General features: G+C 49.0%; 3 protein-coding genes across 3 annotated transcripts in view; 2 read left to right on the top strand and 1 right to left on the bottom strand.

Moving 5' to 3' along the window:
- LOC115382179 (NACHT, LRR and PYD domains-containing protein 3-like) overlaps positions 1-5,140 on the top strand; it is a 1,352,480-nt gene that overhangs the window by 51,823 nt on the left and 1,295,517 nt on the right. The window lies entirely within an intron of this gene.
- LOC115382194 (NLR family CARD domain-containing protein 3-like) overlaps positions 1-5,140 on the top strand; it is a gene marked incomplete at its 3' end in the record, with an annotated part of 1,416,821 nt that overhangs the window by 256,943 nt on the left and 1,154,738 nt on the right.
- Positions 1-5,140, bottom strand: part of LOC115382182 (NLR family CARD domain-containing protein 3-like) — a 103,650-nt gene that overhangs the window by 86,676 nt on the left and 11,834 nt on the right. The window lies entirely within an intron of this gene.

Raw genomic sequence — 5,140 nt, 5'->3', positions numbered from 1 at the left:
CTACCAGAGACCTGGGAGTCTGGGTTCTGCAGGATCTACCAGAGTCCTGAGAGCGTGAGTAATATTTCATGTTTCATAAGTTAGAGAAAGATAAAACAGGTTATAAAATATGTTCAAGTGATTGTTTCTGCATCATATAAAAAGTATTTGTCGTAACAAGTCTGGCCTTTAGCACACGAGACTGAAGAAGAACTGAAGACAGAAGAAGAACAAATAGAAAGCACGAGTGAGTTTGTCAAGTCACAAACCAACTTCTATTCAGATAAAGGTGGGTCACCTACAGCTGTCACCCCTCTTCCACAAGTCTATGATGACGGCAGCCGTCCAGAACACCAGGCTCAGGTAACCCGCAGTGAACCGCCATCATGTCCTGACTCTATGAACAGGCCAAGACAGTTTGACCATCAAGTGGTGAGGACACCATTCTCTATGAAAAGTGAATGCCAACTCTCATGTGAAGAATATGACTACCAGAGTCATCCAAGCAGGCCTCACCAAAAACTAAATGTTTCAGCCCAGCCTTTCACTCCCCACACCACACCAACAGCCAATGGTAATTCAGCTGCAACCGAACCTCTCATTCAGCTCCTCGCTCGCCGAGACTTGGTGAGCTCCAGCCTGTACCAGTTTGATGACAGACCTGAAAATTACCGTGCTTGGCACTCATCCTTCACCAGCACCTTTAGAGGGCTAGGCCTCACACCAACAGAAGAAATGGATTTACTGACAAGATGGCTCGGTAAAGAGTCTGATGAACATGTGAGAAGGATGCGGTCTGTGTATGCAAATAACCCAGCAGCAGCTCTTACAAAGGCATGGAGGAGGCTCCATGAATGTTATGCAGCACCAGAAATAATAGAAAGATTCAAGAGGCTGGATAGATTTCCATGGGTGTCAGCTAAAGAAAACAAAAGGCTACAGGAACTCGGTGACCTCTTCATGGAGCTTCAGTGTGCACAGGAAGATGGTGATCTCTTGGGATTGTCATATTTAGACTCTGCACGAGGCATAAACCCCATTGTTGAGAAACTGCTGTGTGCACTTCAAGAAAAGTGGGTGTCGCTGGCTCCAGCTGGAAAGAAGAAAATGGCGGTTGTTTCCCACCATTAGCATACTTCACCAGGTTTGTCTGTCATGAAGCCAGAAAGTGCAACGATCCAAGCTTCATTCTTCCCTACAGCAGCAACACAGCTGTAAAACAAGATAAACTTACCTTGAGAGGTCACAGCTTCAGAAATCCAGCCACGGTTCACAAGACAAACATCTCTTCGGAGACCTCGGATACAGAACCAGTAAAGAGCGACACTGACATAGCCAGAACATGTCCAATCCACAACAAGCCACACTCTCTTCAGAAGTGCAGGGCATTTAGGAATAAACCGTTGCCTGACAGGAAGAATTTTCTCAAAGAAAAGAGAAAATGTAAGGAGAATGACTGCAAAAAAGCAGTAAAGTGTGCTGAGTGCAACATCATCCCGGACCAGTCCTGCAGCCATCCTGGCCTACTTCATCACCAACAGAGAACGGCGGGGAGTGAGAAGAAGACTGCGCTAATGAAGCCATTGTTAGCTCCAGCTGCACAGAAATATGCATTTTGGGCCAAGCTGTCAGGTCATGCTCCAAGATCTGTCTTGTAAAACTGCATCCAAAAGGTTCTCGGGACAAAGCTATCAAGGCTTATGTAATTACAGATAGCCAAAGCAATCGCTCATTGGCAAGATCTGATTTCTTTGATTTGTTTGACATACAGGCTGAACCATCCTCAGACTGCCTCAAGACATGTTCTGGCATGGTCGAGACATCCGGCAGGAAAGCTGAGGGATTTGTGATCGAGTCGCTGGACAGCAATGTCTGTATCCACCTGCCACCGCTCATCAAATGCAACGAGATCATCAACAACAGGTCAGAGATCTCCACACCAGATGCAGCCCTGCACCACCCACACCTAAGGAAGGTTGCTGGATATATCCTGCATTTAGACCCGCAAGCAGAGATCTTACTGTTGCTTGGCAGAGATGTCATCAGAGTGAAATAAGGTAAGACAACAAGTCAGTGGGCCAAACAATGCTCCCTTCGCCCAACGTCTGGACTTATGTTGTTTTCTCTTAGGAGATGTTTGCCTGGGCAATGCACACAACCCTATGGAAAGCCGAGTGAGTATTTATTATGTGTGCTTGATATCCTTGATATCACAAGTAAAAAAAGCACACTAGTTAACTCGTGAGCTGCAAAAGCTCTGACATGTCAACTAGTCTCTGTCTGTTTTCAGTGTTTTTTCCTAAATATTTTCATCTGTTTTCGGTGTGATTTTAGTATATACTGTTGGGCACTTTTTTCCGAGGCTTTTGGGATATATTGTGGCAGTGGAGTGAAAAACTTAACCGTGATATATATTGGGTTGGCACTAGGCCTGGCTAGCAGGTATTCCAAAAGTCCTGCTGTAGCTAACAGGCCCAGGCCCAGACTCAGCCATCCATCCACCCACCAGGCTCAGATCCAGGCCCTGCTGCAGCCCATCCACCTGCCCCAGGCCCAGGCTCATCCACCTGCCCCAGGCCCAGGCCCTCCAGCCTCTGCCCCCTGAGTGTGTGGGCCTGTGTTCTAACAGGCTAGCACACAGGCTGACGACACGGAGCCGAGCAGCTAGCCACCGTGCTACCAGCTACCACCAGGCAGCAGCAGCTAGCCACCAGGCTACCAGCTACCACCAGGCAGCAGCAGCAGCTAGCCACCGGGCTACCAACTACCACCAGGCAGCAGCAGCTAGCCACCAGGCTACCAGCTGCCACCTGGCAGCAGCAGCAGCTAGCCACCAGGCTACCAGCAGCAAGCCACCGGGCTACCAGCTATCACCAGGCAGCAGCAGCTAGCCACTGGGCTACCAGCTACCACCAGGCAGCAGCAGCAGCTAGCCACCGGGCTACCAGCTACCACCAGGCAGCAGCAACTAGCCACCGGGCTGCCAGCTACCACCAGGCAGCAGCAGCTAGCCACCGGGCTACCAGCTACTATCAGGCAGCAGCAGTTAGCCACCGGGCTACCAGCTACCACCAGGCAGCAGCAACTAGCCACCGGGCTACCAGCTACCACCAGGCAGCAGCAACTAGCCACCGGGCTGCCAGCTACCACCAGGCAGCAGCAGCAGCTAACCACCGGGCTACCAGCTACCACCAGGCAGCAGCAACTAGCCACCGGGCTGCCAGCTACCACCAGGCAGCAGCAGCAGCTAGCCACCAGGCTGCCAGCTACCACCAGGTAGCAGGAGCTAGCCACCAGGCTACCAGCTACTACCAGGCAGCAGCAGTTAGCCACCGGGCTACCAGCTACTACCAGGCAGCAGCAGTTAGCCACCGGGCTACCAGCTAGCACCAGGCAGCAGCAGCTAGCCACCAGGCTACCAGCTACCACCTGGCAGCAGCAGCAGCTAGCATCCTCTCAAACTCTCTGACTGATTGTATGAAATCTGATGTATTGTATCTTGACTTGTCAGATCATCTAGCTATTTTTCAGTTTTCTGATATCAAGACAAACAAAGCTAAAAACACTAAAGAAAAAAATTTGAAAAGAATAATGAGCGAAAAAAATATTTCTAAGTTTAAAAGCAGGCTTGACTCCAAATCCTGGGATAACCTATACGAGGAGAACAATGCTGAGTTAGCATATCAAAAATTCATGGATGTATTTAGCTCTTGTTTTGAGGAATGTTTTCCTGTAACATGTCTTGTAAAGAAACACCATTGAGATTTCAAAAACCATGGTTTTCACCTGATTTGTTGAAGTTGTTGAAGAAAAAAAAAAAGACAAATTATATAAAAAATATGTCAACAATCCCACTCCTCTTAATCACAGTGTGTATAAATCAGGGCTCGACATCATAAATGGCCCGGGAGCACTTTTAAAACCGTCCGGGCCAGTAGATTGCGCAATGCACTGGCCCGTTGGGCCAGTCAAAAATAATGCCTTGAAAATAAATAAATATATCATTTCAAATTAATTCCCAATGGCACTGTGACATAAACGTAGCGTTACGTGATTCCAATCAAAGACGAGGTATTATTCCTTCTGTGCGCAGCAGCGCTGTGCCCTGGAAAGCAGCTGCTGTCGCACACAGCGGAGCTGGGCTCGCTCCCGTGTTACGTGAACGCGCGCCACTCCCTCACCTCGTATTCAGAGTAAGGTGGCCATATGTCCGGATTTAGGCCTCAATCACACATACGCGGCTGTGCGGGCGCGGATCTGTCCGGGTTTCCACGGTGTCTGCGTGGAAAAGTCAGAACTGCATGCAAACAGATCAGTCCTTTCACACTGCACGTGCGGGACCTGCGCGTCACCCATTCAAATCCGCGCGGCGATTTCTACATAGAAATCAAGTCTATATTTCTGCGCGGACTTGAGCGGGCTGTGTGCGGTGTCCTATTGAAACCAATGGCATAAACACACATCTCGTGTCAACTAGGCTTTCTATGCATGTATTGAGCTCATGTCTGCCCACAAACTGGTCACACAAGAGGCTTTTGCCAGTGTTCTGGTCCGTCTGTTTTTCCACTCGGCTTGGAGCGGGTCCCATTGAAAACAATGAAGACAGGTCCTAGTTGTCATATATTACGATATATGTTCTGTTTGAATTTACTATTCGGTGCAGTTGAGAGGAGCGTGCGTGTCTCGATTCACATATCTAGAGATCTATATCTGTAGGTCTATGGCGGAGCTACGGAAGCCGAATTGTGTTGTGTGTTTTTGACTGCTGATGCTGATGCATGTTTTTGGATGCCTGCTCTTGGGAATACACATCCTTTTGCACCCGAAACGTCTCTGGAATTACTTCAAACATATTACACTAGTAGCCCGTTGCCGCGGACAACCCGCTCACGCAGACCGCGCTGGTGAGAAAGGGACACCTCAACACGCCGCTCCAGCGCCCGCGCCGTCTACGCGTCCGGCCCGTATGTGTGAATGAGGCCTCAGACATTGGTATTATCACCCCGCCCTCAGAACAGCAGGAAAGCAGCTTTCTGGGATTGAATTTTCAAAAATGCTGAGTCATCGTTTTCCAGGACGTCGTACAAAATGTTCGTTTTGATCGCGCGCTTCTCCAAATTAGCTGAAATTTGGTGGACACCATCTACACAAGTAGACAATA

Source organism: Salarias fasciatus, chromosome 23 (assembly GCF_902148845.1).
Source record: "Salarias fasciatus chromosome 23, fSalaFa1.1, whole genome shotgun sequence".
Taxonomy (NCBI): domain Eukaryota; kingdom Metazoa; phylum Chordata; class Actinopteri; order Blenniiformes; family Blenniidae; genus Salarias; species Salarias fasciatus.
The sequence above is the reverse complement of the archived record's forward strand: the minus strand, read 5'-3'. Positions and strand labels throughout refer to the sequence as shown.